This window comes from Muntiacus reevesi, chromosome 2 (genome assembly GCF_963930625.1).
Source record: "Muntiacus reevesi chromosome 2, mMunRee1.1, whole genome shotgun sequence".
Classification (NCBI taxonomy): Eukaryota; Metazoa; Chordata; class Mammalia; order Artiodactyla; family Cervidae; genus Muntiacus; species Muntiacus reevesi.
In genome coordinates, this window is record NC_089250.1 from 234,574,507 (window position 1) to 234,588,147 (window position 13,641).

The following is a 13,641-nucleotide window of genomic DNA, read 5'->3' on the forward strand; positions in this document are numbered from 1 at the left end:
TTGTCCTTTCTAGTATCTTCTATTCATAAGAAAGTTCTGGCGCATAGTAAGTGCTCAGTTAACATTGGTTGGGGGGGGAAGAAATGAAATGTACACACTTTCAATAATCCACCATTTTCCTGACCTTAATAAGCAGCTAACAGGTTCTCAGCCTAGGGCGGTGCTCCCCGAACCCAGGAGACAATTGGAAATCTGAAGGGGTGGTTTTGGTTGTCACAATGACTTCAGGGTGGCTACTGGCATTTGGCGCCAAGGAATCAGATATGTCCAGCAGTGCCAGGAAGGCTCCAACCAAAGAAATGTCAATGTCAAAGACGCCTGGGTCTGAAATATAACCTGCATTGCCAACTCCTTAGGAACCTGTGTCTCTGAATTCTATACACAGGGTGTGATACAGACTGGATGTTTAATAACAACGAAAGAGACTGGAAGGAACAGGGAAGGAAAGGTAACTGCTAGGGGGTGGGAGGATAGGAAATGGGGGGCGCGGTGTGGTGGGGGTGGGGTGGGGTGGGGTGGGGTGGGGTGGGAGGCGGAGCTAAAAGAACGAATCTCTAGTAAGGCAAAGGCCTCCCTGGGCTTGAGAGAGGCCCAGTCCCTTGCATCTTCTGATGCTCGCTATATATTTAAAAGATTCGGCTCTGCCAAATCAGGGTGTACTGAAAGCTTCTGGATGAAAGGCAAGATCCCTGAGTTCAGCCAGGAAAATCCCAGAATGGATCTCAGGCCAGCAGCCAGGGCCTGGCTGCCCCTCCGTGCCCCCAAGAGAAAGTTCAGCAAGTTCAGATTCCAGTGCCCTCTAGGGAGTGAAGGTGATCCCACCCAGCCGGGATTTGCGCCCAGGGTGCGCAGCGTGCTGGAAAACCGCCCACGTGGGCAGCCGGGGCAGCATTTCCGCCCGGGACCGACTGCTCTCCCACCTCCCCTCCCGGTCCCCGCGCCTCCGCCCCGCGCCCACTAGGTGGCGCCTGCGCTCTAGTGGGCGCCTCTCGGGCGCAGACGAAAGCGACCGCGGAACCCCGGCGACAGATCGAACCGGAGTGGCAGGATTCCGGGGACCGGAGGGCAGCGCCGGCAGCCAAGGTAGGAATTCCCGAGCCCCGGGCGTTTCCTGCGAACCTCTGTGGTCGGGGTGGGCCGCGCGGCGGCCGCCGAGGTCGGCTGGCGATCTCGGTAGATAACCAGACAGGTCGAAGCGGCCGCACGTGTCGTTGCCTGCGGGGACCCGGAGACCCGCCGTCTCCAAGCTGGGCCTCGGGGCACAGCTGGACGCCAGATCGCTCGCACGCAAACATCCTCCACTGGCTGGTTCCTCTGGAGAGCCTGCCCGAATCCCCCAGCAGCTAGTCCTAGGAGGAGAAAAGAGTTGCTGCTCCCCAAATCGACTTCAGCGTTGGAGCCGAGGGCTGTTCCAAAATCACCATTTCTCCAACTTGCCTGCACGCTGGAATCGCTTGGGGGGGGGGGGGAGCATGAAAAAAATGCCGATGCCCCGTAGCCCTCCACCCCACCCTGCCCCGAGGCTCAGATGGAAGTGTTCTGGGTTGGGGCCTGGACCTCTGGATATTTCAGAGCTTCCCAGGCGATTCCAACTAGCAACCAAGGGTGAGGACCCTTGACCCAAAGGGTTGGAGGAAAAGGAAGACGGTTGTTGCAGCCCACACTGCTGATTCTCCTCCTCCTCCTTCTTCTTCAGGGAGTCTTTTAAGCAGGAAATATCTCCGCCTTTGAGCTGTCAAACCCAAGATAACAAACCAACATCCTCCCTCCCAACAGGGCTGGTACTGAAAGGGTTGAACTCGAAAGTGGGCAGGGAACAGAAAGACACAGATGTAGAATGAGAGAAGGCTCTTGGGGAAAGAGGAGTTTGTCCTTACCCTGATCCCACAGAAGTTCAGGGGGCCTCCTGGAGCAGTGCTCATCATTTTAGTAAATGCTATGTTTACAACAAAGCAGTTATGAGCCTAGGCTTAGAGTTCCCAGAGCCCGCCCTCCCTGGGCTGTGTGACCCTCAAAAACTCATAGAATCACCCCTAGCCTCGGTTTCTTCATCTGCAAAATGGGTATAATAGTATAAAACTCTTAGATTTGCCATGGAAATTATTGACCACGAGAGGTAATGTTTCCTAAATGCTCATCTGTGCCTGGCACTATGCTAAATGCTTTCGTGGCCACATCTCCTCACCATGACCCACAAGGTGTTAACTATACTAACTACCCCGTTTGATAGCTGAGGAAGCTGGGGCTCAGAGAGGACAAGGAACTTGCTCAGAGTTAAATAATTAATTAGAAGCAGATCCTGTGTTTGAACCCAGGCAGTATGATTCTAGAGCCCATAGCAAAAGTACAATGAGTTGCTGTTTCCCTTTTTGATGGAGGGAACATAGAAAACGCACATAACACAAGGCAGCTCATGGTGCCTCTTCCACAAACACTAGCTGTCATTGCTTCCAGTGGAGCATTTTCACAGGATTGACTCATGGGTTCGTGTAAACTGGATTTATTGTGGAAAGCCTACTGTGTGCCAGGTTGTAATCCAAATGCTACAGGTCTCACAGTGAGTAAGAGGCAAACCAGTCCTCAGCGAACTCACACTCTAGTGAATGAGAGAAATGAGAAGAAAGTACAGTGGATCCTCCTTGTTTGCAGACTCTGGATTTGCGAATTCCCCCACTCGCTAAAATTGATTTGTAACCCCCAAGTCAGTATCTGCAGCACTTCTCATGGTCATTCATGGACGTGAACAGAATGGCAAAAAATTTGAGTCACTCAACATAGTTGTTCCCACCTGAGGTCAAAACGAGAGGACACTGCTTTCTTGTTCCAACTCTCAGAACTGTGAGCAAGCATCCCTTTTATGGTCTGTTTAGTGCTGTGGGTTGTTTTTTGTTGTTTTTGCATTTTTGTGTGTGCATTCTGTTGGTGATTTTTCTGTTTAAAAATCACCCCCAAGACAACCAACTTGCTGCATGACTCAGGAAACTCAAACCAGGGCTGTGTAACAACCTAGAGGGGTGGGATGGGGTGGGAGGTGGGAGGGAGGTTAAGGAGGGAGGGGACATGTGTATACCTCCGGCTGACTCATGTTGATGTATGGCAGAGGCCAAGGAAATGGCAGCCCACTCCAGTCCTCTTGCTGGAGAATCCCATGGACAGAGGAGCCTGGGAGGCTACAAGGCATAGGGTTGCAAAGAGTTGGACACAAATGAATGACTTAACTTTCTTTCTAACACAATATTGTGAAGCAATTTTCCTTCAATTAAAAATCAGTTTGGAAAAAAAAAAATCAGCCCCCAAACATACTGCTGAAGTGCTATCTAGTGTTCCCAAGCCCAAGAAGGCCGTGTTGTGCCTTATGGGGAAAATGTGTATTTGATAAGCTTTGTTCAGGCCTGAGTTGTAGTGGGACTAGCCTGAGTTCAATGTCAGTGAATCAACAATATATGTTAAATAAGGGGTCCTGAAACAGAAACACACATCAAACAAGGTTAGGTATTGATCTGCTGATGAAAATGTGACCAGAGGCTTGCAGAAACCTACCCTTAGGTTTTTCCTTTTAGGAGCAGTGGTTCAGTATTTGCTAATTTCGTGTTCATGGCAGCTTCAGAGAACATAAGCACTGTGAATAATGAGAATTGACTCTAATTAGAAATTACTGCACATGCAGTGAGAGAATCCAGCACAAAGATGGGGAGGCATACAGAAGGGGCCTGCCTTGAGTTGAGGGTTAAAAAGGCTGAGAAGCAGCCAGACAGAGGGTGGGATGGGGAAAAAATGTTTCAGGCAGGAAAAACAGCATGTGCAAAGGCCGACAGGTAGCAAAGTCAAGGAGCTCAAGAAGAGCCAGTGTTCGGGACATGTGGAGGAAGCAGAGGTCTAATAATGTAATAATATGCTGGAGAAGGAGTCTGGGGCTGGGTGGCAGTGTTTCGTGGGCAGCTCGCCTTTCGTCTAGTTAGCACGGTAATCCTGGCAGGCAAGGCGGGATGGTTTTCACCTTTGACAGGTGATGACATTGATGCCTTGGGCAACTATATGCCTTGCTCAAGGTTACACCACTGGTAAGCAGTAAAACTCACCTCCCCTACCCGCTGTGAATCTTATGTTGAACAGACGTTCGAGTGTTGGTCTGAGATCTCAGGACACAATCCTGGTCCAGGGATTTGGTTTGGTTTGGGGAGAAATCAGTTACTGAATGAAGCCATCCAGAGTGGATGAAACCACCTGGGACAGTGGGAGAAGATAAGATCTCTGTCCTTTTAAAAATAAAATTATTCCTGGTGTTAAAACGTTAATGTCTCAGGAGAAGAGTCCTAAGTACCTGTAGAGAGCAGAGGGAGGCCACAGAGATGTAAGAAAAGGAAATGTGAGTGGCTAATCCCAAAAAACCCCTCAATACTAGGTCTGGTGATAGGCTCTTCACCCAGGGGCAACAAGGTCTCAATCTGCCTCTTGTCCCCGCAGGATAATGATCTGGAATAGGGGTCAGCAAACCCTTCTGTAAATGTTTTGAGTGTTGCAGACCATAGAGTTTCAGCTGTTGCTGCTGTTGTTCAGTTGCTAGATGTGTCTGACTCTTTGTGACCCCATGGACTGTAGTACACGAGGCTTCCCTGTCCTTCTGTGTCTCCCAGAGCTTGCTCAAACTCATGTCCATTGAGTCGGTGACGCCATCCAACCATCTCATCCTCTGTTGCCCCCTTTCTCCTCCTGCCTTCAATCTTTCCCAGCATCAGGGTCTTTCCAGTGAGTTGACTCTTCACATCAGGTGGCCAAAGTATTGGAGCTTCAGCTTCAGCATCAGTCCTTCCAGTGAATATTCGGGGTTGATTTCCTTTAGGATTGACTGGTTTGAAACCCATTAGGGTTTAAGTTGCAACTACTCAACTCTGCAGTTATGGAGTAAAAGCAGCCGTAGATGGTATGGGAATGAATGAGTGTAGCTGTGTTTCCAATAAAACTTCACTGATGGATGTTGAAATCTGGGTTTTATATCATTTTTATGGGCCACAAAACATTACTCTTGTTTTGATTTTTTCCCCAACCATTTAAATTATAAAAGCCATTCTTAGCTCACAGGCTGTACAAAAACAGGCAGGGGACGGGGGTGCCTGTGGGCCGTGGGCTGTAGTTTGCTGACTCTGGATCTAGATTCATGGACCTAAGTGTCAGAAGGATACTAAATGTCCTCCTACTTGAATTCTTTCCCGATTCATGGATCTCCATGGAGTATCCCCAGCCATTTCTTCAGCTCCATAGTTAAACTGTGCCACAGTTGGGGTTTCCCCAAAGCACATCATGAGACCAGGATTTGGGTGCCTGGAATTTATTTGGAAGGTGATCCCAGAAAGCCCAGTGAGATTGAAATGGACTGGGGAAGAAGGGAAATCCAGTAAAGGGTATGTTGATGAGTGAGTTACCGTGGGACAAAGGGCTCAGCCTCTCTGGGGGTTCTCGGAGAGACTGTGTGTCCCAGTATTCCCCCCAATTTCTGCATGCAGTCTGGAGAACACACCCTGCATCCAGGAAATGCCTTCAAGTAGAAAGAAGCGAGAGGCAGCAGGTGTGTCTGGAAACTGCTGCAGGTGTCCTCTGGGGGCGCTGGTGAGTATGGCCGTCTACAACGTGTTTCTAATTTTGCTTTTTGAAGTATACTGATCATACCACTGGGCTTCCCTGGTGACTCAGCGGTAAAGAATCTGCCTGCCAATGCAGGAGATGTGGGTTCAATCCCTGGGTCGGGATGATCTTCTGGAGAAGGAAATGGCAACCCACTCCAGCATTCTTGCCTGGGAAATCCCATGGACAGAGAAGCATGGCAGGCTACAGCCCGTGCGGTCTCAAAGAGTTGGACACAGCTTAGTGACTAAGAAACAACCATCATACCACCGGGTGGCGGTTGAGATGATTTCGTGTGACAGACCGTCATGGCACTAAAGAGCACGAAACCTCATTCGAGAAAAAGAGGTTATTTCCTTTTTAAACCATCTCTTTGATCCTGCACTGCCTCCCTCCCCAGCACTTTGCTGCTGTCTCTCCCCAGAGCAGGAGCTGCAGCTTTTCACTACTTTGAACTTGCCAGACTTTTCCTTCTGACCACAGTCTTTCCTGATGGCTCAGCGGGTAAAGAGTCTGCCTGCAAGGCAGGAGACCCGTGTTTGATCCCTGGGTGGGGAAGATCCCTTGGAGAAGAGAATGGCAACCCACTCTAGTATTCTTACCTGGAGAATTCCATGGACAGAGGAGGCTGACGGGCTGCAGCCCGGGAGGTCGAAAACATAGCTGAGTGACTAACACTTCATTTCCTTTTCACCACAGTAAACAAAAGAAGTCTCAGTGAAGTAGCAGACCATCTTTTGTAACACTTACTCGGCTCCCTTCTTTTTTTTTTTTTTTCTTTTTTCGTCTCCCTTCTTATGGAAAAAGCAGTGGTCCTCAAGTTTAGGGGATGGGACAGGCAGCAGTTGCCAGCTAAGATTTAATAACATTGTTTTATGTTTATCTGTACAGTTGCCTTTGGCAAGTGCTTCTGGCTTTGCCTTTACAGGAGTAATATAAAGTTTCCTTTCAAATAAATTTATAGAAATAATGTGTCTGCTTAAAGAGAAATAGTACATAATAGTATAAGTGATATTAGATTGTAATAAAAATAGTAATAATTGCTACCACTTACTAAGAACATACTGCATACTGGGTGCTATTCTAAGCACTTTGCATGTATAATTTAACCAGTCCTCAGCATAGTCACAGTACTATTTGAGGTAGGTACAATTATTAGTGGAGAAAACAGGCATAGGAAAGTCAGGTAACTTGCCCAAAGTTACGTAGCTAGTAAGTGACAGAACTGGACAGAGGAGCCCGGTGGGCTACAGTCCACGGGGTCTCAAAGAGTCAGACATGACTTAGCCACTAGCCAAAACAACAACAAAAAGTGACAGAACTGGAAAATGAACCCAGGCGTTCCTGTTCTAATCTGTGTTCCTGATTAGTTATATTGCATCTCACAAACCTGACAAAGAAAGAAGAAAGGAAAAAAGTGATACTATTTGGGACTTATGTGTGGTCCAGTGGGTAAGATTTCATCTTCGAATGCAGGGGGTTCAGACTTGAACCCTGATCAGGAAGCTAAGGCCCTACATGCCTCGCAGCCTAAAAACCAAAACATGAAACAGAAGCAATATTGTAGCAAATTCAATAAAGATTTAAAAAATGGTCCACATTAAAAAAAAAAAAAACTTTAAAGAACTTATTTGATGATATCTGAAGGATTGGTATTAAAGGAATATTACCTTTAAAAATTCCTCTTTGGGGGGACTTCCCCAGTTGTTAACATTCCATGCTCCCAAGGCAGGAGGCCCAGGTTCGATCCCTGGTTGGGGAACCAAGATCCTGCATCCCCTAAGATGTGGCCCCCCCAAATTTTTTTAAGTTTCTCTACTTTGTCTTGTTGAAACCCGTCTCCCTGTATCTGCCACCCACTTGGTTGCTGTACTTTCTTCCAGAACCCCAGGGAACAGATCTATCCTCCCTGCATCACTGCAGTCCTCCAGATATTTGATGACTGGGAACCCGTTGGCCCTCTGGGATCTTCCCTGCTCTAGATTAAACACTGCCAGTTCCTTCCGCTTGCTTTCTATCAAGTGTTCTTGGCATCTCCCCCACCCCACCCCCAAGCCCAGGATTTCTTTCTTCCTTATTCTTTTCTATTCAACAGAACTTATTTTGGTCTCTAGCACTTTTTTTTTTTTTGCAGGCCTCCCACAGATCATTCTAGGCTCAGGGGAGATGGCTGTGGTCGGGGTGATTGACGTGGCAAAGAGCAGCTGGCTAGTGATGTCGGGAGAGGAACCCCTCAGGGCCAGGGTGACGGGGGTGGGGTGGAGGGGTGGGTGGGGGAAGCTGGAGGCTGGTGATGCCACTCATTCTTTGCAAGTTACAGAGGCTATCCCTTTAGTGCAGGTGAAGCTGATCAGGCTGAAAGGGACAGACTCACCAAATTCACAGGAGCCTGGTGAGGAAGCCAGATCACAAATATGTGAGATGGGGCAAGCACTGTGAAGCAGCCTGAAATCTTGATGTCAGCCTGTCAGCACATTCTTTCCCCTGTAGGAAAGTCACGGGGGATGCCAGATTCTAGCTAGGAGGCTGGTATTCATGGAATCCAAACAAGGTGAACAAAATGAATGATTTTCATAGCCGGGATGGCCCGAGATATTTCTGTCCTCTAAGGGACACAGGAGTCCAGAGTGGCTCCGGCCTGATTCTCCTTCCCGGTGCTCATGATAGACATGACTAATCAATAACCCAGTCTTTGCCTTTCTACTGCTCCCTGGACCAACCTTAAGATCCTGATCAAGAAAGACTTCCAGGAAGCTCTGAGCTGCCTGTAAGGCTCAAGGGATTTCCACTTGCTGTGGACAATATGAAAGACAAGATAGACTCTCAAAGACTTGCTCTTTCTTACCCTTTTTTTTTCTCAGCTCCTCAGGTTTACCACGTCTCTCTACCCAACATTCCTTCAGTTTATGTTAATACAATTGGCCTCTCCCACCCCTCCCATTGTCAAGTTTTGATTTGATTTCCAGGCCTTGCTCTTCCTGCTTTGACCAGAGGCACATCCTGTCCTGTCCTTAAGAACTTTTGCAGATCAGTAATCACAGACGTTTCGCCTGCATACTGCTGATCTACTGCCCCCACATTTCAGGGTGACTTGCTGTGTCCCTCTATGTCATTGCTTCTTGCAATCAAGAAGCAGCTTTCTGGGATATTGAGTTTTGTTCCATTATAGAATTGGCAGCATCACAATTTTAAGCTGTGACTACTGGTATCACTCGTCTATGCCTAAGGACTGGGGTACAAGGTGCGATGAAGAGAGAGGGGCCAGGAAAGGAGGTTTAAGACACTAAACCCCATAAATTATTGAGTGTGCTGCTCGTGACCATCACTTATGCTTCTCCATAGAGTTAGGAGTGGGGCTTCCCTGGTGCCCAGTGGTTAAGAATCCACCTGCCAACGCAGCGGACAAGGGTGCCATCCCTGGTCCAGGAACATCCCACTTGCCATGGAGCAACCAAGCCCGTGTGCCCCAACTATTGAGCCTGTACTCCGGAGCCCAGGAACTGCACTCCTGAAGCCCATGCACCCTAGAGCATGTGCTCCATAACAAGAGAAGCCACCCCAGTGAAAAGCCCGAGCCCCACATCTACAAAGTAGCGCCAGTTCGCTGCACCTGAGCATAGCAACGAAGACCCAGCACAGCAAAAAAGAAAGAAAGAAATCTTCAAAACAAAAAACAAGGAGTTAGGAATCCTGTTGTCTTGGAGCAAAGAGACCCTCCGCCAGCCATTAAAAATGTACATTTTAGGGACTTCCTTGGTGGTCCAGCGGCTACCACTCTGAGCTCCCAACGTGGGGGGTCTGGGTTCAACCCCCAGTCAGGGAACTAGATTTCACATGCCACAACTACGAGCTCGCATGCCTCGAACTAAGACCCGATGCAGCCAAATAAATAAATATGTATTTTTTAAAGTGTATGTTTTGTTCAGACATCCCTGATGATCATGGTGAAGGCTCCATGCCTCCAAATGCAGGGGGTGCGGGTTCAGTCCCTAGTAGGCGAATTAAGTCACACGGTGTGGCCAAATAAAAGAGAGACTATTTATATATGTATAACTGAATTACCTTGCTGTACACTTGAGACTTAGCCCAACATTGTAAAATGACTATCCTTCACATTTTTTTAATGTGCACTTTGCACATAGACTCTTTTCCCACCCATATAAAGAACCTTGACTCACATAAAGGAAGATAAAATGCATTTAGAGAAGGGTCTCCTGGAGCACCTCAAGAGGAAGTGTGGGCTTCCCACTTCCTACTTGAAGAAGGCTGCCAGTCTAACGAGAGAGGCACAGCCCCTCACCTCAGGGAGTCGGATGGAGGAGGTTCCTGCAGTGTCCTTGGAGTGGAAGGCCCCTTCTCCCTGCGGGCTCTGGCTGTATCCGCTGCACCTCCTCAGCATGTCAGTGAGCAGGTGGTGGGCCTGGCTTCCTTCACAGCCCCGCTACAGCTGTGCAAATGCGCACTGCAAGGCCAAGGGTTCTGAGGGTCAACCCAGGAATTTGTTTTTAGTAGACTTTGTTTTGTTTTTCCCCCGACCAGTTTAGATTTACAGAGAACTCGTGATGACAGTAGAGAGTTCCCATACACCCCACACCCAGGTTCCCCTACTAACCATTTGGTAACCCACAGTCCATTGGTTCTAATGAATGAACCACACTGAAAAAAATAAAAATAAAAAAAAAATTAAAAAAAAAAAAAATGAACCACACTGATACCTGATGGATAACCCAAACCCACAGTTTATTCACATTTTCTCAGTGTTTACCCAATGCCCTTTATTAAATTCCAGGATCTCACCCACTGCCCCACATTATTTCATTTTATTATTTTTGGCTGCATTGGGTCTCCACTGTGATGCTCGGGGGTAGGGGCCTCTCTAATTGTGGCATGCCTTGTGTGACCTTAGTTCTCCAACCAGGGATTGAACTCACGTCCCCTGCCTTGGAAGGCAGATTCTTAGCCACCAGACCTCTAGGGTGGTCCCCTAGTTGTCACGTCTCCTTAGGCTCCTGTTGGCTGTGACCGTGTTTCAGAATTCCCTTGTTCTAACTCACCTTGCCAGTTTTCAGGCGTACCAGACAAGTGTGGTGTCAGAATACCACCCTGTTGAAATTTGTGTGATATTTTTCTCACAGCTGGACTCGGGTTATGGGTTTTGTCGAGGAAATAAAGTGGAAATAAAGTCCACAGAAATAAAGTGCCACTTCTCATCACATCACGTGTCCATGATATCAACATGACCTTCCACTGTTGTTACTGCCCTGGATCACCTGGCTGACGTGCATTTTTCAGGTTTCTATGTGAAGCTACTCTGTTTCCCCCACTCCATACTGTTCTCTTGAAAGGAAGATTATTGTGTACAGTTCTACCCCTCCTCCTTTAGGGTCATGTGTCTACATTATTTATTTATTTGGCTGTCCAGTCTTACTTGCAGTATGTGGGATCTTTCTTATGGCACAAGAGCTTCCTTCTAGTTGTGGTGTGCAGGCTTAGCTGCCCCATGGCATGTGGGATCCTAGTTCCCTGCCAGGGATCCCCTGAATTGGGAGGTGCATTCTTAACCACTGGACCACCAGGGAAGCCCCTTCACGATTTATTTAGAATTGTGCAGGGAAGGTTGAACTTCTCTCTCCCACTGATTAATTTTTCTTGTTATTAGTAATAGTATGGACTTGTGGATTTTATCTTATACCCCAGGCTATAATCCGATACTACTTTGTTTTGTTGCTCAAGTTATTCTGGCTTTGGCCACTAGAAAAGGAGTTTGTGTTTTTAAACTAGCTCGCCCGCCGTTGTTCAGGTTGCGCGTGCGTGCTCAGTTGTGTATGACCTTTTGTGACTCACCAGGCTCCTCTGTCCATGAAATTCTGCAGGCAAGAGTACTGGAGTGGGTTGTCATTTCCTTCTCCAGGGGGTCTTCCCGATCCAGGGATCAAACCAGTGTCTCCTGCACTGGTAGGCGTGTTCTTTACCACTGAGCCACCTGCAAAGTTCTCTTTAAAGTCGCTCCCGAGGCCTTTATTATATGTGTTGGAGTTTGGGATCCACGTAGGCCTGGGTTTACACACCAGCCCCACCACTTCCTGGCTGTGTGTGTGTTCTTGGCAGGTTGCTCTACTACTGGGGCGTCGGTTTTCCCAGCTGAAGATGGAGCTGAGATTGCTGCCCGCCACTTAGGCTTGTTAAGATGCACTTAGTTTCAATTTACATTCCCACCAATAGTGCAAGAGAGCTCCCTTTTCTCCACACCCTCTCCAGCATTTACTGTTTGTAGATTTTTTCATGATGACCTTTCTGATCAGTGTGAGGTGATAACCTCATTGTAATTTTGATCTGCATTTCTCCAATAATTAGTGCTGTTGAGCATCTTTTTCATGTGCCTTGTGGTCGTCTGTATGTTTTCTATGAAGAAATGACTATTTAGGTTTTCCACCCTTTTTTTTTTTAATTACATTGGGTTGTTTGTAAATTGATATAGCCACTATGAGGAACAGTATAGAAGTTCCTTAAAAAACTGAAAATAGACCTTCCATATGACCCAGCAGTCTCACTACTGGGCATATACTCTGAGAAACCCATAATTCAAAAGGACATATGCACCCCAATATTCATTGCAGCACTGTTTACAATAGACAGGACATGGAAGCAACCTAAATGTCCATTGATAGATGAATGGATAAAGCTGTGGTACATATATACAATAGAATATTGTTGCTGTTATTGTTTCGTCACTATGTCGTGTCTGACTGTTTGTGACCCCATGGACTGCAGCACACCAGGCTTCCCTGTCTTTCACCGTCTCCCAGAGTTTGCTCAAGTTCATGTTCATTGAGTTGGTGATGCTATCTAACCGTCTCATCCTCTGCCACCTCCTTCTCCTTTTGCCTTCAATCTTTTCAATGAGTCGGCTCTTCCCATCAGATGGCCAAAGGAGTGGAGCTTCAGCCTCAACATCAGTCCTTCCAATGAATATTCAGGGTTGATTTCTGTTAAGTTGACTGGTTTGATCTCTTTGCAGTCCAAGGGACTCTCAAGAGTCTTCTCCAGCACCACAATTTAAAACCATCAGTTCTTTGGCACTCAGCCTTCTTTACAGTCCAGCTCTCACATCTGTACATGACTACTGGAAAAACTATAGCTTTGACTATAAGGACCTTTGTCAGCAAACTGATGTTTCTGCTTTTTAATACACTGTCTAGATTTGTCATAGCTTTTGTCATAGGAGGCATCTTTTAATTTCATTGCTACGGTCACTATCCTCAGTGATTTTTAAAGTCCAAGAAAAGAAAATCTGTCACTGCTTCCCGTTTCCCCTTTTATTTGCCCTGAAGTGATGGGACTGGATGCTATTAGTTTTTTGAATGTTGAGTTTTAAGCCAGCTCTTTCACCCTCATCAAGAGGCTCTTTAGTTCCTCTTCAGTTTCTGCCATTAGAGTGGTATCATCTGCGTATCTAACATTGTTGATATTTCTCCTGGCAATCTTGATTCAAGCTTGTGATTTATTCATCCTGGCATTTTGTATGATGTACTCTGCATAGAAGTTAAATAAGCAGGGTAACAATATACAGCCTTGACGTACTCCTTTCCCAGTCTTATTCCATGTCCAGTTCTAACTGTTGCTTCTTGACCTGCAAACAGGTTTCTCAGGAGGCAGGTAAAGTGGTCTGGTATTCCCATCTCTTTAAGAATTTTCCACAGTTTGTTGTGATCCACACAGTAAAAGGCTTTAGCATAGTCAATGAAAGAGAAGTAGATGTTTTTCTGGAATTCCCTTGCTTTTTCTATGATCCAACAATGTTGGCAGTTTGATCTCTGGTTCCTCTGCCTTTTCTAAACCCAGCTTGTATATCTGGAAGTTCTCCGTTCATGTACTACTGAAGCCTAGCTTGAAGGATTTTGAGAATAACCTTGCTAGCATGTCAAATGAGCACAGTGGTACAGTAGTTTGAACATTCTTTGGCACTGAAATGAAATCGACTTTTTCCAGTCCTGTGGCCTCTGTTGAGTTTTCCAAGTTTGC

At 46.9% G+C, this 13,641-nt stretch overlaps 1 protein-coding gene across 6 annotated transcripts in view; it reads left to right on the top strand.

The window, feature by feature from the left end:
• The first annotated feature begins 976 nt into the window (after positions 1–976).
• The window catches only part of CHD9 (chromodomain helicase DNA binding protein 9), a 222,929-nt gene continuing 210,264 nt past the window's right edge, over positions 977–13,641 (top strand). For all 6 annotated transcript variants that reach the window (XM_065925328.1, XM_065925334.1, XM_065925332.1 and 3 more), the window contains exon 1: positions 977–1,083. The gene's annotated coding sequence lies outside the window, so the exon portion shown is untranslated. The remainder of the gene's footprint in view (positions 1,084–13,641) is intronic.